At 39.3% G+C, this 25,170-nt stretch overlaps 3 pseudogenes across 1 annotated transcript; all 3 read right to left on the bottom strand.

Moving 5' to 3' along the window:
* Positions 1-203: 203 nt before the first annotated feature.
* LOC149256202 (protein RTF1 homolog pseudogene) lies at positions 204-995 on the bottom strand (annotated as a pseudogene).
* A 1,171-nt stretch (positions 996-2,166) lies between these two features.
* On the bottom strand, positions 2,167-4,842 carry LOC149256201 (importin subunit alpha-1 pseudogene; annotated as a pseudogene). Its single transcript, XR_016265516.1, has 2 exons — positions 4,630-4,842; positions 2,167-2,263 (listed from the first exon to the last, which is right to left on the bottom strand). The product of XR_016265516.1 is annotated as an importin subunit alpha-1 pseudogene (transcript).
* A 1,058-nt stretch (positions 4,843-5,900) lies between these two features.
* Positions 5,901-21,027, bottom strand: LOC149256200 (organic cation/carnitine transporter 4-like; annotated as a pseudogene).
* Between the last annotated feature and the right edge of the window lie 4,143 nt (positions 21,028-25,170).

Raw genomic sequence — 25,170 nt, 5'->3', positions numbered from 1 at the left:
CTTCTACGCTTGTAATCGTTCACAGTTAATGTCAGACTATGCCTCCTTCCATCATTGCTAGGAACTTGCACTCCACAAGTTGACTCAATCTTTTGCTTTCTAGCCATAAAAACTAAAGGGGCCCCTTGAGCACCCCCATACTTCTGCAGTCCAGCAAGTGAAATTGGAAGTTCAAAATCATGCAAAGAATACACCCTTGCATCTTATGATACAGGAGCATCAGTGTCGACAAGCTTTCCATCATCCTCAGCAGTTTCTATTGCTATGGCTTCCTCTACTTTGGCGGCATCTGCCTTTTTGTTCGCATCAATGCTGTCTTCAGCAACCTTCGCCTTTGTATCATAATAATTTTGATATTGAGTCCAACGCCGAGTGAAAGGATCATACCCTACTTCACCTGCTTTAAGATGAAGGTTTAGAGGCTTGATCTTAGAAGCATTCTTGAAATTTTGAGCCTTGTTTTTCTTATTCATTTCTACTAGCATCAAGGCTTTTGCATCCTTGCTTTTGCTCTGAAGAGAAAGGACTTCTAGTTCCTTCAATCTCACTTTAATTCTCTCAACTTCTGAATAATCATGCCTGCTCTCCGCTAGCTCCATCTCTCTTCTAACCCTGTCCTTTTCAGCAGCCACATTCGATGGCCTTTTGGAAGCCAACTTCTTTTCCTGCAACATTTGTTTTACAGTTTCTACAGAATACACAAATTGATTTATCTTTTTTAGCGCATTTATTTTTTCCTCAACTTCTTCTCGACTAATCATCTGACCACCACTGCATTCTACTTTCCGTTCCCAATCTGAAAACTCTTTCTCAAGTGGAGGTGAATCAGACACCCTGGCCATCTGCCATCTTGTTGCATTGCTCTTGCTAGCCCAGAAACAATTCAAATACTTGTATGTGGTGCGGTTCTCAAACTTGTATTGTTTATCAAGGTCTGTCACATCAACATTTTTTACCATGCAAAGGCGGTAAGTACTCTGTCCTGACCTGGACATTGCTATCCCAATTCTTACAAGTAGCCCACAATGATATTCTCAAAGAATGGTTCCATAAACCACTTGGAAAGTTTTGATCTCCTTATTGTTATGCTTCTAATATCTTCAAAGCTGCTCCATATCTTCATCATCTTTGTATAAATCACTTCCTATGGATAATTCTCTATCGGAATCATCACAGCAACCCCTGTCATCATCATCCTTGTCACCAGAATCAAATCTCTTTTTCAGGGGCATTCTTGACCCAGAATCCTTCCTATTTGTTGTCCCAGCATCATCTGAATCATTGTCATCAATGTATTTCCAGTCACTGCCATCATCTGAATCAGAATCTTCCAGTCTCCCTTTCACAGGATTTCGGTTTTGCTTTCCATCATTGGTAGATGTTCGACCAGCTGCTTCTAGCAGCAAATGCTCCAGTTCATCCATAACTTTTTTTCCCCTCTAAACACCCACGTCGATTGAATAGTCCGTTCCTTGGCTAGAGCAGAGACTGCAAATACCACTCCTCAATAGATCTTCAAAACCTAAAACCTACTATCCATCAAACAGATTAAAATTGTGAGAGGCAAACCACACCATGGAGCTTAATAAATGTACATCACCGACATTAATTTTTGTAATACATGATCCTTACAATGAAACGAACATTACTATCTCAATTAGTTCAAAATAACCCTTAGACCTGTAAAGAAAGCACATTGAACATAGAGATGGCAAATTTCAAAAATATTTCTAAGTAACATAAATGGATGGAAAGGTCCAAAATGCAACCTGTTCTCTGACATCATCACTGGCAACACTAAGAAGTTGCACAAACTTGGGCACAGCTCCATGATCAATCACAACTCTGGTATGCTCTGAGGTTCCGGACGCAATATTTGTTAAAGCCCAGGCTGCCTCAAACTATAATATGACCAAATTAAAACGATATTAGATTACCACAATATAATGTCAATTCAATACTTAGAATCTCAACTGAAAAACATATCATACCTGAAGCTAAGGGAAATCATCCCTTGCAAGAAACTCTACAAGTCGAGGGACCACACCCACAGCGATAACTTCCTCAATTGGAGGACAGCCTTCTGTCACATATATTTTTTCAGATGGCCATTTCCTAAAGACAAAAGAAAATGGTAATAAAGATACATATACTCAAGACTATTACCAATAGAGAGAAGCTTCCTGAATTGAGTTGGTGCTTCTAACTACATGGTAGGATCATCATACCAGACCCCTGCTACCATTGCAGGAAGACTCTCCAACTGTAACATATCCAACATAATCTTAGTAAGACTCCCTTGTTATATTTTGGCTATAACATATTTGGGCTTAAGTTAAGTCATTATTTATATGTAATTGATGCACAATTGTAAATAGAAATTTAAACCCATTGTCCTTGCATGTCCCACAGTTGGACATTACTTGTCATGCAAGTTGCAACATGTTGTGTTGCCTTTAAAACATGTTATAAAGTAAGCAATTTCAAAAAATAGAAATTTCAGCTGAACAACCAATGAGATCATTGTTCAATGGTGAATGAAATGGTGTGCCAGGCGACGCACCAAAGATCTAGTCTTCCACAACACCAATAAACGGTTGGGACAAAATTTAAGCACTGTCTTATTTTTATGGAAAGAGCAACTCCCTGTTGCAGCAACTTAGCAAAACAAAAGTGATTGTGATGCATGGTTCATCTTAGAAGACCCCAAAACTGGGCCACTTGCAATGCCTAACATAGTCTAGCCCAAATGTAATCCTTCTGGAATTTAAAGGAAGCGCATCTCCCCATTTGCATAAGTCCATTTTTTGGATTGGAAAACAAACTTTCTGGGCACCCAATTGAATTTGAACTATGTGTACAAGTTTCCAGGACAGATGAACTGGGGAGATGGGAGGAGAGGTGTTTAGAATGACCAGAGCACACCCCCAAACATTTCATGGGTTGGCCAGTTGGGGACTCATGAAATAGAACTAATTTACTGCATAAATATCAATTTTTATTGGTTCTAAGTTGCTTTCTTTATTGCACTTGCCTTTCCAGGGGAATTGGATTACATATACATATATAGTTTACTGCATAAATATCATTTTTTACCTGCCTTTCCATAATTTAATTTTCCAACCCCTATCCGAAGCACGGCTGTCAGTTTCTCCCATATCTTCCTCTTTTTAGTGGTTGGGGATTCAGTATGAGTTGAGTTCTATTACTTCTACCATTTTCAAATCTTTCGATCATTTCAGTCTTGAATGCTGCAAAAATTATTTGATCATAAACATCATCGATCTCACAGAGGTTTTTTATGGTGTCAGGACCAGATGCTATTCTCAGGTCTTTTCTTATCACCTGGCCTAAACGGGATGTCTCATTTTTCATCCATCGGTCTTGGCATGATCATCTTTATTCTCACACTATTTATATGATCATTTTCTGGAGGAAGAATGTTACAGTCTTTGCAAAATCAGAAAAGTCGAGTCCCCTTACAAAACTCATGAGTCATTATTCATGGTAAGATAACATGATTTTTTAGTATGATTTTTCAACTTGCCAAATCTCAATATTTTCTTAAGTCCAAAATTACCTTTGAAAGCAGTTGCTTCATTAACATCACATTAACCATTGATGGGAGGAAAATCTCCCCATTCCATCCACTTAGCCTTGATCTTAACCTAGAGATTTCAAGATGTTATGTAGTGTTTCCAAGCCTTTAACCACACTGCACAGAATTCGTTGCATCAAGTACATCTCTGAATAAAAACACCATTAGAACTACAATACGTCAAACCTACATATGCCAATATGTGCCAAATCATTAATCGAATGGAGAAGTAATCATTATTGTTTTTTCCATTTTTTAACGTTACAAATAAGGGTTCGGCATTGAAGCAGCTAGGAGTTCCCTCCAAAATCCCAAAAAAAATCCCTAAACTTGGCAGGGAACTGTGTAGGTACAGTTAGAAAGATTTCCAAATCCCCGATAGAGTTCTCGCTTGTTTGGTAGGTTTCCGCAGAGTACCGAAGTGCCCGAAATACAAGAACGCAGGTTTTAACAGCAGGAACTAGTCCCGAGCTACATAGAATTTCAGTTTCTGAAACCTCATAAATGAAGATTTGCTCTTTTGGGATCCACCGAAATTGTTTTTATTTTCAGCATTTTGTAAATGAAAAACATAAACATGGACAGAAGTTTGAAGTGATCACTGGTAACAAAAACTCTATTTGGGAGCTAACCCCTTTTAAAAAACAAACTTCAAGGGTTACCCCTGTTGAATTTTAAGATCCTTGAAAGTTTTCTGATTGAAATTTCTCTCTGTTGGGTTCCATCATTTGTTTTGTTTTTTGAATTTTTTGTGACTGTAAAACATAAACATTGACAGGAGATATGTCAAACCCAAAGTTTCATATGATCCTGATTTGCAATTAAAAATCATAATTTCGGGATCCCCCTCTTGAATTTTAAGTTATTTGAAAACCTCCTGAGAGAAAATTTCACTCTTTTGGGTGCCATCTAAATCAATATTTTTAAATTTTAAGAGAAGGAAAAAACACAGAACATATGTCCAACCTTGTAACCTAAATAGCCTAATTTTGAGGTGGGTTATCGGCCAAAAATGGATGAATTCAACATACCTTCTTGTCAACAGTAGTAGAGTGCCCCTGCTGAAGGAACTGTTGTGCCGCCTGCATCCCTTCTCTTCTCTTCTTCTGCAAATTATCTTCCCTCTTACTTTTCCTGATTTCTATCAGATTTTCCTCTCTTTTGCAGCGAGCTTCGTCTGGATCGACCGACGGCTTGTAATTCTTCTTTCGAACCTCGGTCCGAGAATTGGGTCGAAGCGACATGGCTGTAAAAATTTGAAAAACAAAAAACAAAAAAATCGCAGAGCCAAAAGCCTCTGGAAATTAACAGATGAAACCCTCGAAATCAATAGATTAAACCCTAGAGAGTATTTCTCCGAATCAATGGCAGATTCAAAATTTGAAAACTCGGTTCTACGGAGATCAGATCTGAAGTTGAATCTGGATCGTATTTGGATGTGCGAGAGCTCGCACCACTATAAGTGTTCGAGCTTGAACAATAACTTTGAAGACAGAGAGGCCATTGGGTTGGGAGACAAAAGAACAATGGGAAGATCAACGACCAAACTTTGTTTAATCGTCTAACACCACAAATCCACGGTCAACAATAATACACAGCATCGGCTTGGGCAATTCATTTCAAAGAGAAACGCCTTATGTCGTAACAAAAAACTCACCTGACAATACATCATGTAAACATATCCTCATGGAGTTATAGATATTTTTTTTCTTATTTTTTATTAATAAAGGGTGATTTTGTTTGATTTCTCCCAAGCCAAGTCAAATAACCTTATCGTCGTGGGGTTGTAAATATTTTATTTCATTAATAAATTGTGATTTTGTTTGATTTCGTCAAAAGCAAATTCACTGACACCTATGTTGAATAACTAAAACCAATGATATGATAAAGATACTAATAAACTTTTAAATCGGAGTTGCTTTTGGTGAGATTTTTTTTTGTAAGTTTTGTTTATGGTTTTTTTAGTTTAATTGCTCTAAGTCTGTTAGGAATTTATTCAAATCACAAGTTTTGATTGGTAATTTCTTCACAATAGAAACACCCTAAAATTTTTCAGAATACTAAATTTATATATACACTCAAAAAACCAGTTTAAATAACACAAATCAAAATTTTCAAACAAATTCCAACACCAAAAATCTAAAAAATAACACTAATAAAACTCTTTTCAACTCTTTTCTTATGTAATTACCCTCCTCAGTGAATCTCTACCAACTAAAAGTACTTTGATCCAACTAAATTAACAAATGATTTGATTCAGCAACGAATCAAATCGTTTCTCCTGTGTTTTGAAACAATTAAATTAAGCACAGGTAGTGGGCTCTGCATGCTTCAAAGCTGCCATGGTTTCATACAGAGGGCGATGCAAAGTCTCGGGAAGCTTGAAAGCCAGAAACCCTCCCACAATACCCGAAACGCCGATAATTGCAAACGGCAGGGAAGGATTTACAGTTACCATCACCACCACCAGCGGAGCGATTATGGCGTCGATTTGTCCCGCTTCGCTCGCCAGCCCGAGCGCTGCGTTCCTCACTACTGTTGGAAACAGCTCGCATGTGTATATATATATCAAATTATAAGTCCCCGCCATGTCGAATATTGCTACCACGCCACATGCTAACTGCACGCCGCTCAGAAATCCCCGCATGCGCCCGGCAACCCAGCTTGGCATGCCCATTGTGCGGTTGGGATTCGAACTGTGAACATGGAGTAGGGCCGACATCAGGCCTCCTAACACAGAAGCCACTCCGCTCAGCAGCATCGTGGAGACCAGCATTGCTCGTCGTCCGAAATTTTCTAACATGACCGCTGTCAGGGCAAAGGCGGGCATTTCTGCGATTCCGTTGAGGAAAACGCTCAGGTATAAATTGGTACTTAGATTTACAACGTTTAGGCTCAAACCATAGTAGCCCACTCCACAGGCCAACCAAATTAACGCCATTAAAACCATTCAGGTCCGCATCACAGGCGACTGGAAAACGTCCACAAGGCTTCCCGATGACTCGTCAGAGTCCGCCGCATCCTGTTTGTCGCCTGCCAGGGCCAAAGAAACTCGCACAGGCAGCGATTTACTGTTCTTGGCCGCAATTGATCTCATGATGCCCATGGCTTCTTGCAGCCTTCCCTTCACCAGGTACCATCGCGGGGACTTCGAAACGAACGGCAAAACGAAGATGCAATACAAGGCCGAGGGAATCAAACTCGCGACGTACAGATATCTCCAGTTGCCGGAAAAGTAGGACAGAGCCGGCAGCACTGCTATGCCGAGAGAAAAGAAGTAGAAAGTCGACATGCCAACCGGTCCTCTCTTGGATGGTCCGACGGCTTCCGTCGCCAAGACAAATGACGACAACCCCAGGCCACCACTGCTAATTCCCGTCAATAGACGGAGAATTAAATAAACCCAGAAATTCGGTGACATTACCGTCAAGAAACCAAAAATGGCATTGCAGATGCAAACCAACTTCAGGACACCCTTACGCCCCAGCGAAGAATCCGATAGATGCCCAAATATCCCTGCACCTGTATCAAAAAATAAATCAGAAACTGAAAGAAAATCTTAATGGCGATCATCCGTCAGATATAAAAGCGCACAGGGGCTGAAAATATCAATTACCAAGCAAACACCCGACAAAGAACGCAGACTGCAGAAACCCAACTTTTTATTTCTGGCCGCAGACGAGATCCCATTCGGAGACCGTTGAAACCCCGGGGCCTCCGTCCCAGTCCCATGAGGCACGATCCATGGAGCATATAGATCCCGTCAGGCTGCAGGATTCGAACCTTGGCTTCATGGAAAGGAAATCCTTTGGGGTTTTCCCTCCATTGCAATGCCAATGGGGTTCATAGTTGGTGAAAATCATGACCATCGTATGAAAGGCCTCCAGTGTCCATGCGAGGCTCGATAGTAAGAAATGCTTAATCTACCACCGTCCGAACTCTACAGAGATCAGATCTGAAAAATAACTCTGAAGACAGAGAGGCCAATGGGTTGGGAGACAAAAGGACAGTCTGAGGATCAACGACCAAATTTCGTTCAATCGTCTAAATCACAAATCCACGGTCAACAATAGGACACGTCATCGGCTGGGGCAATTCATTTCAAAAGGAAACGCCTTACGGCGCAATTATAAACCCAAGGTATATAATCCCTAAGATAAATATTATAAACCCAAGGAAATAATAAACCCAAGAGATTAATATTAAAAAGCCAAGGATTATAAACCCAAGGGAATAATATTAAACCTAAAGGATAAATATTATAAACCCTAAGATAAATATTATAAAGGTATTGGGCCATGGTTGATTTTCATATTGAGACAATATTTATCGCAATGCGACATTGGACCATGGTTTACCATGATTATTTTTCATATTGAGGAAAACCTATTATAAACCCAAGATATATAAAGCCTAAGATAGATATTATAAACCAAAAAACAAGCATGGCTGACCATGGTTGTCACAATGTAACGTTTGACAAAGATACAATCTTTGTCACAATGACCATAAACACCATAATTATTAATAATTAATAATTAATTAATTAGTAATAATAATTAAATAGTTAATAATATTAATTGATTATTAATAGATAATTAATAATAATAATGATTATTTAATTAATTAATTAGTAATAATAATTAAATATTTAATAATAATAATTGATTATTAATAGTTAATTATTAATAAATAATTAACAATTAAATTAAATAATTTAAATTTATTAAATAATTAAATAATACTAAGAATATTATCGTTTTCATTATTACTAATAAATAATAATACTAACAAAAATATTGTTACTAAAAATATTAATAATAAATAACGAATATTATAAATCTTATAATAAACATGGTTAACCATGATTTACCATGGTTGATTTTCATATTGAGATAATCTTTCTCACAATGCGACATTGGGTCATGGTTGACCATGGATGACCATGGTTGTAACAATGTGACGTTGGACCAAGGGATTGATAAACCCAAGGGATATGAATGCTTCGATTGGTAAACCTAAGGGATATGAATGCTTCGATTGGTAAACCCAAGGGATTAATAATATAACCCCAAGGGATTAACTCTAAAACCCTAAGGTATTATAAACCCAAGAAAATAATATTAAACCCACAGGATTAATATTATAAACCCAAGGTATATAAACCCTAAGAAAAATATTATAAATCCAAGGGAGTAATAAACCCAAGAGATTAATATTAAAAACCCAAGGGATTATAAGCCCAAGAGATTAGAAACCCAAGGGAATAATCTTAAACCCAGGTGATAAATATTATAAACCCAAGGTATATAAACCCTAAGATAAATATTATAAACCCTAAAATAAACATGGTTGACCACAAATTATTTTCATATTAAGGCAATATTTCTCACAACGTGTCATTAGAAAATGGTTGGTTATGGTTGATTTTCATATTGAGACAATCTTTGTCACAATGTGGCGTTAAACCATGGTTGACCATGAATGACCATGGTTGTCAAAATGTGAAGTTGGACCAAGAGACAATCTTTGTCGCAATGTGACCATGGTTGACCATCATTTATTGTAATGTCAAGACATTCTTTGTCACATTGTGATGTTGGAGCATGGTTGATCATGATTGATTTTCATATTAAGATAGTCTTTGTCTGAATGCGACACTGGACCATGGTTGACCATGACTGATTTTTATATTGAGAAAAGTCTAGTATAAACCTAAGCTATTTAAACCCTAAGATAAATATTATAAACCTGAAAATAAACATGGTTGACCACAAATGATTTTCATTTTGACATAATCTTCGTCATAATGCGCTATTGGACTATGGTTGACCATGATTGATTTTCATATTGAGACAACCTTTGGCACAATGTGACGTTGGACAATGGTTTTCCATGGTTGAACATAGTTGATATTCATATAGAGACAATCTTTGTCACAATATGACATTGGACCATGGTTGACCATGGATGACCATGGTTGTCACAATGCGATGTTGGACCAAGAGACAATATTTGTTATAATGTGACCATAAAACCTACAATATAAATGGTTGACCATGGTTGATTTTCATGTTGAGATAATCTTTCCCACAATACGACATTAGACCATGATTGAACATGGATGACCATGGTTGATTTTCATGTTGAGATAATCTTTCCCACAATACGACATTAGACCATGATTGAACATGGATGACCATGGTTGCCACAATGTGAAGTTGCACAAAGGGATTGATAAACCAAATAGGTATAAAAACTTCTATTAATAAACCCAAGGGATTGATAGTATAAACCCAAAGGATTAATTCTAAAACCCTAAGGTATTATAAACCCAAAGGAATAATATTAAACCCAAGTGATTAATATTATAAACCTAAGGTATATAAACCCTAAGATAAATATTATAAACCCAAGGGATAAATATTATAAACCCTAAGATAAATATTACAAAGGTATTGGACCTTGGTTGATCATGGTTGACTTTCATATTGAGAGAATCTTTATCACAATGCAACATTGCACCATGGTTGACCATGATTGATTTTCATATTGAGAAAAGCCTGTTATAAACCCAAGGTATATAAATTGTAAGATAAATATTATAAACTGAAAAATAAACATGGTTGACCATAGAAGATTTTCATAGTGACACAATCTTTGTCACAATGCGACATTGGACTATGGTTTACCATGATTGATTTTCATATTGAGACAACATTTTTTAGAATGCGACATTGGATAATGGTTTTCCATGGATGACCATGGTTGTCACAATGTGACGTTGCACCAAGGGATTGATAACATAAACCCAAGGGATTAATTATAAAATGCCAAGGTATTATAAACCCAAGGGAGTAATATTATAAACTGTAGGTATATAAACCCTAAGATATATATTATAAACCGAAGGAAATAATAAACCCAAGAAATTAATATTAAAAACACACAGGAATAATATTAAACCCAAGGGATAAATATTATAAAACCTAAGATAAATATTATAAAGGTATTAGACCATGGTTGATCATGATTGATTTTCATATTAAGACAATCTTTATCACAATGTGACATTGGACCATGGTTGACCATGATTAATTTTCATATTGAGATAAGGCTATTATAAACCCAAGACATATAAACCCTAAGATAGATATTATAAACTGAAAAATAAATAGGTTGACCATGGTTGACCAAAAATTATTTTCATAGTGACACAATCTTTGTCACAATTCGACACTGGACTATGGTTGACCATGATTGATTCTCATATTGAGACAACATTTAGCACAATGTGACGTTGAATAATGGTCTGATAATGGTTTGACATGGTTGACCATGGTTTATTTTTATATTAAGACAATCTTTGTCACAATACGACGTTGGATCATGGTTGATCATGAATGACCATGGTTGTCACAATGTAATGTTTGAAAAAGATACAATCTTTGTCACAATGTGACTGGAAAAACCATAATAAATGAGGATGGTTGATTTTCATATTGGGACAATATTTCTCACAATGCGGCGTTGGACCATGGTTGACCATGGATTGCCACAATTATCACGATGTGGTGTTGTACCAAGGGGTTGATAAACCCATGGGATTGATAGTATAACCCAAGTAATTAATTCTAAAACCCCATTGTATCATAAACCCAAGGGGATAATATTAAACCCAAGAGATTAATATTATAAACCCAAGGTATATAAAACCTAAGATAAATATTATAAACCCAAGGGAATAATATTAAAAACCCAAGGCATTATAAACCCAAGGGAATAATATTAAACTAAAGGGATAAATATTATAAAACTAAGGTATATAGACCCTAAGATAAATCCTTTTCACAATGCGACGTTGGACCAAGGTTGACCATGGTTAACCATGCTTGATTTTCATATCAATATAATATTTGTCACAATGCGACATTCGACCATGGTTGACCATGATTATCATATTGAAACAATCTTTGTCATAATGCGACATTGGACCATGGTTGAGACAATGATTGATTTTCATATTGAGACAATCTTTGTCACAATACGATGTAGGAGCATGGCTAACCATGATTAATCATGGTTTACCATGATTGAGTTTATAAAAAATGGTTGACGATGGTTGACCATGATTGAATTTATAAAACATGGTTGACCATGATCGATATTATAAACCTGAGGGAATAATACACCCTAGGGATTAATTCTAAAAACCCAAGGGATAAAAATTTATAAACACAAGATATATAAACACTAAGATAAATATTCTAAACCCTAAAATAAATATGTTTGACCATGGTGGATCTTCGTATTGAGAAAATTATTGTCAAAATGCAACATTGGACCATGGTTGACTAGGATTGATTTTCATATCGAGACAATTTTGTCGTAATGCGACATTGGACCACAGTTGACCATGGTTGATTTTCATATTGAGACAATTATTTTCACCATGCAACATTCAATCATGGTTGGATATGATTGATCATGGTTAACCACGATTGATATTATAAATCCAAGGGAATAATAAACCCAAGGTATTAATACTAAAACCCCAAGGGATTATGAACCCACAAGAATAATATGAAACCCAATGGACTAATATTTTAAACACGATGTATATAAGCCCTAAGATAAATATTGTAAACACTAAAATAAACATGGTTGACCATGGTTGATTTCCATATTGAGACAATCCTTGTCACAATGCGATGTTGGACCATGTTGTAAACCCATGCTATATAAACCGTAAGATAAATATTACAAACCCAAGGAAATAATAAACCCAAGATATTAATATTAAAAAACCAAGGTATTATAAACCCAAAGAAATAATATTAAATCCAGGGGATAAATATTATAAACAGAAGGTATATAAACCCTATGATAAATATTATAAACCCTAAAATAAACATGGTTGACCATGGTTGACAACAAATGTGTTGGCTTGTTGGGGCCTGACCCAGGTTCGAAGTTAATTAGCCAAAAAAATCCCTGTACTACTGGCCCTTTCGGCAACAGTCTGCAGAGCGCGGACTGAGGTCTCACCCAAAGTAGTATGGGGGGGGTGCTGGAACTAGGTTTCGCACCCTTGAGATATCTGAGGAGTTGATTCGGTCCAACTGCTAGTCCTTGCGCGCTATTCCCTGGCCTTCGTGCCCTAATATATTTGCCTTCACGTAGCCCTAACAAGGGGCTTTGGGGCTCCCGCGCTACTGGAGCAGTGCTCTGCACTATCCCGCTAAGTCACACTCGAGATCTTACTTATCTTCTTACACCAGTTAGTTATCTTCGTGTAAATGGATGCCTTATGTTATATTTATTTATACAGCACATTCATATGAGTTCGCGCAACAAATAAACAGTAAACTTGCAATTCATACCCAATAATACATAAAACAGGAAAAGGTACACAAAAATATTATATAAATTCTCTTTATTAATGCTTCCAATGGTTACAGACTCAACCTGCCCTGCGCACTCAGCTGAAGGGGTCCGCGCACTTAGCTGCGGGGGTCTGCGCACTCAGCTATGGTGGGCCGCGCACTCAACTGCAGACTACTAGGCCTCTAAACACACAGCTACAGAGCCTTCTCCTACTCTATGACCCAAAGACACAACTTACACTTCTTCTCAATCAATTCCTTAGACTTACGATGCTTGGATTTGATTAACTGTTTTCTACACTTAGATCATCGCTCTATTTATACAGTCCCATGGTCCGTGGACCATGGATAGATTTTTCAAACTGACATTACATTACAAAAACAAGGGTGGATAACCCTGTGACTCTATTATGACTTCGCACTCCGCACCCACAAATCACGGAGTCTTTACAATAGACTTGGTCCAAACCTGGGCTTTAAACCCCAAAACATGCCATGGGGGGATTCCACGCCCAACAGGCCCCAAAAAAAAACATTTGGACTCGCCCTTGAGTCACTTTGTTGGTGCGGAGATCTTCACGCTGAGTCCCTCCAACTCTGCTCGAACCGCTACAAGGTCGGCAACGCAATGAGCAACTGTCTACTGAATCTCCTGTACCCGCTGTTCCGAGACCACGGTGTCAGAACTGCTTCCCTAGACTTGTTCCCGCATCCCTTGCATTTGCGCAAGCTTGCCTTCAATTATTGTTGTAATGACGAAGGCCTCGTCGATCCAAGGCTGAACGTGTGCCTTCAAGACTGCTTCTCTGTGTTGTTCTGCATCCACCTGCTCTTTCAGCGCTTTGGCCTATTGCATTCACGCGAGCCTTTGAGTGAGGGCCACTGTCTATGCGGTCCCTCTGACATTGTCGTATTGTTGTTGGATCTCACGCGCCTCTATCTCTAAGCCCTGGATGTTAGGGTCCTCTTGTAGGTTAGTGAGGACCTCAAATGTCTCTTCTTACATTCTGGTGCAGTCCCTTACTGCACTGTTGATCTCTTCCATCCCCGCTGTAATAGTGTTGGCGCATTGTTCTCTTACCTTTGGAGGGGTAGAAAGTTGTGCCTTGAACCACAGCTCTTCTATTTGAAGGTTCAGCTCCAGCCAAACCTTACTCATTTCTTCTCGCGCACCTCTGCTGCTAGTCTGTGGATGCGCACCTCTACTGGTGCGTTTCCTGGGATGGCCAGCTCAGGAACCATCTGACAAGCTTCTTCCAGTACCTATACCATCTGCCTGTACTGTGACACAACTTCATCGTGCTGCAAGCTCAACTACTCCATGTTTATCTTTTGCTCGCTCAACACTTGCAGCGCGCGGCTCTCCCTAGCTCGCAGTTTTGCAGTAATCCCATCCTGTAGAACATATAGCATCTCCCACGAGAGTGCAACCATGTTGATCACAATATCTTTGAGTGCGCTAATCGTAGGCCTCATTTGTTGTAACCAGTGCCCATTCAAGCAGCACTATTGTGTTTGTTGTCCGAGCGCACTGCATTTGCTCCACTGTAGTCGTCCCTACTGTGAGGCTGGTCGAAAGGGTAGTAGCCTGAGGAGTGCGCAACTACAACTCCTGAATCTATGCTCTAAGGGCCCCTAACACAGTCTGATTCTCCTCCGTGAAATTCTGGAGGGCCTCAGTGGTCACGTCACGCACTATCTCGCCTATGTCGTGCAGATCACCTTTAGTAAAAATGATCAGGTCGATCGACATCTTGGATGCTTTCACCTTCTTGTGCAGCCCTATCCGCTCACTCGAGCGCTGGCACTTCAATAGTGTGGACGTTGTATGTGGGTTCACGCCGCCCTCTTCTTCCTTTGTTTCCATATCTTTCTGTTGCCCATGTGAAGATGACTTTTGGCCCTCGCACGCCTTCTCGACCGCCTCTTGTTCTACTATTGCTGCGGCCTTTGCCTATTTGGCTGCTATCTGCACAGTGTCCCATTCCTCCTACGCTTTTGTTGCCACTGCTTCTTGTCTTCTCTTTTCTGCCAACTGTGCCATGTGCAGCTTGGCCTCCTCTTTCTTCTTCTGCACCACAGATTTCTCCAATGCTGCGATGTCTGGGGCATGCCACTCTATATTCCATGTCTCCAGTACATCAAAAATTACATCATTTGTGGCCATGCAGGATAGCTCACTCCATTTCTCGGCTGGGTCCTTGCGTGCTCTGATATATATGTTGTGGAAGTCAGCTTTAAATTCTGAAAAACTTTACAAGTTGTTGTAGACGTTGGTTGATAACTACGGCTTGCAGTTAATCCCCATTTTGATGTTCATTTCCATGAACACCCATAATATTTTGCTATCACGGATCCGGTTCGCATCTTTCGTGGCCCACAGAAAAGCGTGCTTCGCGGCTCCCGATAGATCACTGTCAATTATGGGGAACTGGCTGTCCTCTGGTAATTCTCCTGCCACCAGCACTATGGACAGCAGAAGCCATGCATAGTGGAACATTCTTCCTTGCTCCTGGGCCTCGTGGCAATTTTCTAGGAACTCTTCGCATAGGAACTCAAACCAGTTAAACTGGACCCACTCCGCACACTGCTCAGCAAGTGTAACCATCGGCATGGGCACCTCGTCCGCGCGGCACTTCTAGATGGGCTTGCCTTCCAGTATCTGGGTCGCCACTTTAACTTCTTTGTTGTTGATGGTGGATATGGTGTAGCCCCTTTTCTTCTTCTCCATATTGTATTTCTTCTTCATGACCTCCGCGATGGCCAAATAGCTACTTTTCCCCTCCGAGATGTCTACGGGGTCCTCTCCTTTGCACAGAAGCGAGGTAATGCGATGGATTAAGTGGTCCGTGATGGTGATGGGCTCATCTAGCCACATGTTAGGTTCCTATACCAATAGGTGTCATTTTTCATGATTGACATTGATAAGGCCTAATATGTTCAAACCTTTGGCTTGCTCCAAAGGTGTTCCATATTCCAAGAAAACAAAAAATTAAAAAATGAAAAGAGGTGTGCCCTAAAAGAAAAATCGAAGGGCAAGAAAAATAAAATGGTCAAAGGAAAAAATGAAAGAAATGAACCCCAAAGAAAGGACCAGGAAAGTGTGCAAGTCCAAAAAGCCACTACCATTCTATTTTTGCAAAGAGCTTATGGAGTACAACTGTTGACTCTTGCCACAGTTGATGGCTGGCCAAACAGCTTAATCTTGGCCAAGTCCATATTTAAATTTACTTGTCTTAGAGATAGAGAATGAAACCTGTACAAACTGTTCAATCTTGTCACGTAATTAGCTAGGTAGAGAAGAAAAGGGGTCTCAACAGCTAAATTTGAGCCCTTGGAAGAAATAAGGGCAGACTTAGATAGGATTGCAGCTAAAAGAAAAGAAGAGAATCAAGGTTTGCTAGTTCAAATGCACCCAAGCAAGAAAGAAGAAAAAATGTTAGGTGTAAGAGGCTAGGTAGGCAGTTTTGATATTGCATAAGTAGGTTTATGAGCAATTTTGTCATTTCAAGATGATTCATCTCATGGAGATCATAAAGTATCATGACAATGGTTTGGCTACAAAATAGCTAAAGCATGACTAATTTCCCTCGCTCTTTTCCCAAAATCACTCACTAACCTCCCTCCAAGGATAATGAGATCTGCTCAGTGCTCCTAGTTCACTTCATTTCGTGAAAAAGACTAAGTAAAGCTATGTTTTTACTTAAGTACATTAAAGACACATTTCTTGTGTAAAAATGCTTTTGTCTATTATACTAAGTTTCCTGAACTTCATAGCTTGGTGTCCTTTCATCTCCCTAAGCCTAAGTTTCTCACTTTTAACTTAGCGCTTTTTTGTTTAAACATATTTCTCATATTAACATATTGACTTTATTATATAGCTCCTATATAAGATTTTTTCCCATCCCTGTTCTATATAAAATACATGAGAAAAACCCCAAAATTTTAAAAATCCCGCCCTGGGCTTAGTTATAAGCCATATATTAATGTTTAAAGGGGGTCCAAGGTTTATCCAAAACCTTATGGACAACCCTCCCCGTGCAAAATATTTGAAAATTAATTAACACCTGGTTAATCAATAATCTAAACCCCCGACAGCCAATAGGAATTCCCCCAATACAAATTAAATCATGATCCATTACCCGGCTCCTCGCGCAATAAACACCCGCCATCTCTGTCACCCGTCAACCGTCGGATCAAGGCCCGTAGATCGGACGGCTCGCATCAATATCGGAACCCGTCCGATGGCCGATGATTAGCACCCGTGTAAAAGCAGTATTCCTGCCGTACTGCGGGACGCATGTCGCCCGCCCGATATCATCGCATTCCCTCCGCCCGAAACAACCTTTGTCCCAAAAGCGATGCGGGGAATACCATTTACTGCCCTCACTGAACCCCCGATGACGTCATCCTGTGACGTCACCTCCATGTCATCACCCACGTCATCCACCACCTCCATGTCGACTACCACATCATCCGACACGTCATCTTCCGTACCGCACTACATGACAAAAATTACGTCATGATGACGTCATCACAAAAAAGCGCCAAAAAGCCCGTAAAGCCAAATTTTGTTAAAAAAAACCCGTGAAAGTGATCATTTTCATCCATTTCTATTCATTGTCCTATGGAACCTGTGGATGCAAATCACGACGAACTTGCCACCATAACTCCAGTCCGTCACCTTGACCACCATAATCCAGCATCCTGCTCTACAAATCATCGTCCAACCGACCAATTACTCTCGTGTGTGTGGCAAAAACATAGGTATTTACTTCATTACCTCCAAACCCTGTGTTTTTCTGGTTTTTTCTCTAAATTACATTCGTAGAACCAAAAATCGAACAAATTCAGTCTATATCTCTTGAAAAATAAACCCCAACCATACCTGTTTTGTCCATTTTCCGCAAAAAACTTGACTTCCACAGCTAAAAACACAGTGAGCCGATAAAAAATAGGTATTTACCTAAATCTTGTTCCCAAGCCCCTGTTTTTAACTTGCCTCTACAAAATTTCCAAAAATGCCCAAATTTAAGCTCAGTTTGTCAAACTGCTTTCAACTAGTGCACCATTGCCACTGTTTTTGTCCATTTTTACCGAAAAACCATACAAACATCGTTTTCCACTGTGAGATTCACCCAGCAAGTTAAAATTTGAATCGACTTCAGTCTGCAATTCCCTGAGAAAATCCCCTGAGCCATTGTTTTATCTACCTTTGCTACACAGACCCAAATTCCAAATTGAAAAATCGCAGATAGTTGAGCAATGGAGGCTCCAGTGGCCCTGAATGTTGCACCTCTCAATGCTCCACACAAAGAACTGGAATGGATACCTTTAGCTGACAGGGATTTCCAGATTAATGACTTAATTGGTGACAAGCCTCATCTCCAAGAATTTTGTGAAATTAGGAATAGCTACCGCAGCAATACTGATGTCTATGGAATTTGGGAGTCCAACATGCCCATGTACTACCTCCCTTCAGTGAATGTATTCCCTGACCTCATCCACCAATGCCATGCCAATTATGAGCCCACTCAAAGAGCAGTTATGTCCCCTTCTGGAAATGTCCTCTTTTACATCACCCCTGAATCCATAAATGAAATGCTACACTTCAGGCCCACTCAACCTCTGACTCCTCTTTCCATGGGACTTTTGCTTGACCAAGGTGCCAAATTGCCCAGCTCAGAGATAACCAGATTAACTCAATTGTTCATGAGACCAAATTGCCAGCATAGAGGCCCACCCCCATATGTGCATGCTTGGTTCACTGAGGCAGGAAGATTCATTATAGACATGATATCCTACATCTTAGGATTTAAAAAAAGTGAGCATGTTGATGAGACCACATTAGTTTTGCTATCCATGTTTACTCCAGGACAGCGCCTTGCTGTCAAATATGATTATGCCACCTTCATAGCTGATAAGATCCATGAGCAATTCATGAGCCTGGACAGGGAAGGAGTATTCAAATACACATCATACATATATCATTTGTTGTTGTACTATCAACCAGATAGTTTTCAATTTCCTATTAAAAAATTGGATTTCAAAGGAGAGTGAAGGTCTGTAATCTTCTGGAAATCAGTATTCCATGAAGTCCATAACTCTCCTTACACTTACTATGAATTCATTGACCTCTTTATACATCCAACCTCTTATTTATTGTTGGAAACTCCCCCTACCAGACTCTCTAGTGAAATGCAGAAAATTTTACAGTTATCAAAAAACTACAGTATAGGTGACTGGTACCTTTACCAAAATAACACTGAAATAAGAATATATGGTTGTGAATTGTGCCCCTACAAGCTACCCAAATTTGTGCCTATGAGACTGTTTTCCCTGGAGTATTTCAGGCAGTTTATCCATGCATACATAACCCACTTCTGCAGTGCTAAGAAAAAGGCACAGCTAAAAATAAGAAATCAATTGGGCCCATTTGTCTTCAATAAAAGGGAAGCCTGGGAGGAGGCTGATAAGATTTTAGGGGAGCAACTTAAGCTGAAACAAAGTTTCTATTGGGCACCATATGACCCCAATCACTTTATAAGTTATAGAAAAGTCAAAAACAACTTGGCGCCATACGTTCATCACAAGATCCCTAAGATTCAATTGTATGCTAATCAACAAGAATGGATAGAAGGCACATTAGTTGAAGAAATTACTGAGGAAGAGAAATTGGAAAAATCCATGAAAGGGCTTGAAAAAACGCTTGACCTGGACTCTTTTGGACAGGTATCCTTCAAGCTGCCTCAGCACATAGGAGGTGATACATCTTTTGCCGGGACTTCTCAGCAGCCCACACAAAAGGCCAGCACAGGATCAGCAAAGGGAAAAGAAGTAATAGACATAGAGCAGGACACTATGACAGACCAGCCAGCTATAACAAAGGAACAAGGTCAAGGGCAAGGCCCTTCAACATAGATAAGGGCACCTGAAACCCCTGCGCTACAAACTCCTCTTAATGAGGAAAGAGGCAAGAAAAGAGATAGAGAAGAAGGCACACCTATCAGTGGACCAGCAGAACAACCAGGGGAAAAGAGGCAAAGGTTAAATACTCACTCTGAAGAGGAAATTTTGGAGGAAACAACAGGCAGCCTAAGAGGTGAGGGAATGACTGAACAACAGACTCCTCCAGTTGTGGACACATTAACTAGTTCATACCAACAAGAGCTATAAAAGCAGCATAGTGTGGAGGTAACATCCACCAAGCCACAAAGAAAGCAAGGCCCGGACATCAAGAGAATATTCACTGAGATAAAGGCAAAGAATGAGCCTATAAGAATTCAACTTTATAATCAATTGCTAAGAATGGCTCCCACTAATCAACAAAGGTTAATGTCAGCATATGACATTCAAGAAGGAAAGATTACTCTCAGTCACTTTAAGCCTAAAATGCAGCAACCACAATCAGCTGCTGATTATATCAGGACCAATCTGGAAGTTCTCTCCAAAGACATCCATCCAATGGACCAGATTGAATTGCATAAGCAAACCGGAGAAATGGTGTACTCCACCTTGGCAGACAAGGCATTATTAGCTCACAAATTGTAGAATTCATTGCACAACACCTCTGCCCAATTAGAGTTGGAAAAGGCCTCTTCATTAGCCAAGGATAACAGGATCAAATCCTTGGAAGAAATTATCAGAGCTAGGATATGATCCCAAGGATGCCAAGGGAATAAAAGCACTGATAAAGAAGAAGGAAGAGGAAATTGTTGCCCTCAAGAAACAATTGAAGCTGCCTATTACTATGCATCCACAAACTTCAGAAATTGTGCAGCAAAAAGAGGAGGAGGACATGATGAACTTGTTAATGAGGATGAATCAGAGGTTATCAGAAACAAAGCAGGCATTGGAGAAAGCAATGAAAGAAAAGTAGGGAGAGTCGACCTCCCAGCCACCAGAAACAACTCCAACAAGCACAACTGCTCCTCCTACAGCTACAACAACAATACCTCCCACAGTCCACACTTCAACAACAGAGGTCATAGCAGGCGCCCCAGCAACAGCAACAACAACAATACCAGGTACCAGCATGACCATAGAACAGCTAATGAAATCCATGGAGGATTTAAAACTCCAAGTATCAGAGTTAAAGGATGCCAAAGAGAAATTGGCAAAATTAGAAGTAAGTTATGACAAATCAAAAATGACTGTGGCAGAAAGAACAAGAGAGGTAAAAGCATTGGAAAACAAGGTAAGATCCTTAGAAAAGGATCTTTCTCTTCACAAACCTCTAACAGAAATTAAAAAGATCTTGTGGACTAATATTGGGCAATCCATCACTGATCAATGGAGATCAATACAAACAATCCATGAGCAAATTGACTTGATAGTACGAGCCCAGGTAGAGATTCAAAAGGCCAGGAATTTACTGGGACATATGCCTGAACAGGCCGACAGGTTAGTATATTTTTTAAATACCCACACCAGTGAAGAATTAGAAGCACTGGATATCAGGGACAGGACAGGCACCATTTTGACAGTTAAAAAGGTGCTGACCATGAGGAATTTCATACAAAATCTGGAAAGAAAGTGCCAAGAGATGCAAGGAGAAATAAATGCTTTTACAGAGAGATTTGCAATTTTGCAGGAAAAGGGTCTGCCCAGTTTATTAACCAATGATCATAAACTGATGACACATGCAAACTATGCTCACAAGGTGAATACATATGTTACAAATCAAATCACAGCCTCATCAAGAACTTCAGAAGAAAGAGCACTCCCATCAGGACAGAGCCTGTATGATAGTTCGGAAATTTTGTTCTATATTGAACATGAAATAAGACATCTTTTCACAGTCCAACCCAATTTCTTTAGGTATACAGAAGCAGATGAAACATTAAGGAAATTGCAAAGACACCAATTTCCAGGAGACTAGTGGTGGCAGAGCATGTTAGAAATTCTGGAGATATATTTCTGATTTCCTTATATATTTGGGAAGTGAAAAATTCGTGTTATGCACCATGCAGTGGAAAGCAAGGAAGGACGGGAATCAGGCTGGGGCAACAGCGTATTAAAGACAGTCTAGATACAGCCGAGAAAGCCAGGACAATAGCACGGGATATCAATAGAAGACAGCTACCAGCTGGCTCACTGAGCGTGAAAGTCAACATATCTGACCAACTGAAGCAGCCAACACAGCAGCAATTACTTCTGCATTCATTTCTCCCTGTTTCCAACATCATTTACTTGTCCTGTAAAGTAGATGGATGAAGTTATTGCTTGATATTTTCTCATTCAGATATTTTGTAAACACTTTTTGTATAAATACCTCCCCAAATGGAGCATTCAGGGTTGGTTGGTGATAATTTATGAGACTGCGCTGTAATTCAGAAGATTTTTCAATACAGAAGATGTTGGGATTCGTTGTTGGTGGATCTCTGAATGTGGAATTGATGCTCTGGGCCCTGCTACAGAATTCTTGAGTCATGTTATGGATCAATAAGTTTATCCTCACCTGTGTTTTACTGTTTATGTGTTTATATACATCATATATGTTTCATGATCTTAATAATAGAGAAAAAGAATAGCCCAGAATTTGTTTGTTTACACTCTGTGTTCAATCTTTATTATTATTAATGTTTTCTTCAGGATCAGCATAAATAGGAATTCTTAACTGCTCCTATTTCCCTGGTTCTTACATATTGATTTAATGCTAAGAAATTCTTAATTGCTTCTTGGTCATAATCATTCACTTTCTTTCTGTCTGCATGTTGAAGGATTCTTAACTGCCCTCCAACCACAGACTCCATCCCATCTAATTCAGCTTATGAATTGTTCCATGACTGATTACCCTGCTCTGTAGTGCCTCCTTCTGTCAAAAAGACCGCATCCAGCGGTTCAACCTCCTAGACTCCATTAGCTCAATGGATTGAAGTTTTCAAGTTTGCAGCGCTATTCTACAGAACACCACCATCCAAAACTCAAAACCAAACCCTTGCACTTCATAACTAGCCTAATATAATCTAAAAACAAAGCTAAACTTTATAGAGAGCCCTCTCTAGATGCAGATTGGCTAGAATCTGTGTTTAAAAGATTGGTCTGTGGTTATCTCGGCCGTATTCCCCTTTATACAAGTTTTGGGGAAACAACCTGAGTGATAACATCATTGGCGACTCCACTGGGGACCTGAACGATGGTTTGTTACTGTTGTCTAGTTTCTAAAGCTACAGATGGAGCCTAAAGTTAGCCAGGCAGCCTTTGTAACTACTTTTGCTATGTAATTACAGGAGTAAATAAAAGCTGCTTCAGTCTCTCTCCAGTCTAGTTTTAGGCTTTAAACAGCTGTCTCAAAGACTTGATCAGTTTCCTTGTATTAAACATACCTAGAGGAGAGCCCAAGGCCTCCTATATTTCAAAAGCTTCCTTCAAAATATTGTCAAAACTTGTATTCTTAAAATATTCCAAGGAAAGCCAAAAAATATATCTAGAAGCTGGCTCCAAAGAAGAAAACTTGTTACACTAGATCAAATCCAGATCCAAATCCTCCAACTATTTTTGAAAATCCTAATTTGATCCCAAAGAGCCTAAGAAGTCGAGAAAATCAAGAAAATTCTGCTAATTTAAACCTTGACACACCTCAGCAGAGCTCATTCCAAGCTAAACCTACTGCTGGAAAATCATAGGTCCTCTCTTCCATTGCTCCCGCTTCTTCTAGTTCACCATCATCACTTCAAAACATCTTTTCCACTCCCCCATCCAAACCTTTCATCTCCGTTGTTATCCATGCTCTTCCAGTTGTTCCACTTATCTCTGCAAATATGGCAAACCGATATGCTCCCCTGCAGTTACTTGCAAATCCAGGGGCTATGCCTCAGGATTATCAAAGCAAAATCACCTATTTTGATGGTACTGGAACTTATACAACTCAACAACACACCAAGAAAATGATGGATTACTTTGAAAACTATGAGATTGATGATGATGATGTGAGAATGAAAGTCTTTGTCCAAAGCTTAACAGGAGATGTAAGAATTTGGTTCAGAGCGCTCCCTATGAATACTATTGCTGACCTAGAAGCCCTTTACCACTCCTTCATGAACAGATGGGAAAATAAAAAGGATCCCTTACATATTTTATCAGAATATGACAACTTGAAAAGAGGTCCACAAGAAACAGTTCAAGATTATTGCAGCCGATTTAATAATGTATACAATGTTATTCCTCAGAATCTTAGACCTCCACCAGACTTGGACTTGATCAAATTCCCTGATGGATTTGACTCAGACATGGCCTATCAACTAAAGGAAAGGGCTCCTCAAAGCCTAGAACAAATGCAAAACATAGCTGTTAGTGTGGAGGCCAACTTGATTTCTAAGAAGAATCGGGCTAAAGCTGAAAGGAGAACAACTTTCAAAGAAGAACCATCTACCTTTGAACAAAAGTTAGATGCCATTATTAAGGGAATGGACAGACTTGGGGATAGAGTAGAAACTATTGAAAGGAAATCATCTTGGAATGGCCAACCGAATAACACTGGAAGAAGTCCAAACTTTAGAAGAAATCAAAATCCCAATGCTGGAAAGTCGGGCCCAGACCAAAACATTAGGCCCCCATTCCAAGAAAACTATGCAGAAGCTTCAACTTCTAATGAGCCCACAGAAGACCCTCAGATCAACTTAATGGGTCTCAAAAGTGAACAACAAATTTCCTAACCCGAGCAGACCAAGAGGCCCATACTTTGGGTTAGTTTCAAATTCAATCAGGAGAATCCTTTGATTTTAAGGCAGGATATGACACAGCTGTATATGAAGTCCATAAACAATATAACTTGAGAAGTAGGAGAATAGATATCTCTGATGACAACAAGCATAAAGAAACCAAACAACCTACCAAAGCCAAAAACAAGAACTCTCCTACACAAATCCCTCCTAAGACAATTCCCAACTGAAACAGCCCAACTATTCAAGATATTACAGATGATCAAGAACATGATAAACAATCTGCAACTCCATTTCCTCCCAAAGAAAATGCAAAGGAACCTCCTGAAATTGATTTTGAGGCAGATTGAATCCATAACAACACTCCTAATAAAGAAAGAAGCATCGAAAACACAGCAGAAAAAGAAAATCTTGCTGCCCGAAATGCAAAAGTTCAGATAGAAAAACTGTTTAATCTTGAAACGGAAATAGGCAAATTAAAAGTAGCCATTCCACTCTCAAAATTGGCTAAACATGATGTTTA

Source organism: Pinus tabuliformis, chromosome 7 (genome assembly GCF_031772625.1).
Source record: "Pinus tabuliformis cultivar Carrire ecotype Pingquan chromosome 7, CPIR1, whole genome shotgun sequence".
Classification (NCBI taxonomy): Eukaryota; Viridiplantae; Streptophyta; class Pinopsida; order Pinales; family Pinaceae; genus Pinus; species Pinus tabuliformis.
Note: the sequence above shows the minus strand (reverse complement) of the source record. Positions and strands in the feature narration are given on the sequence as shown.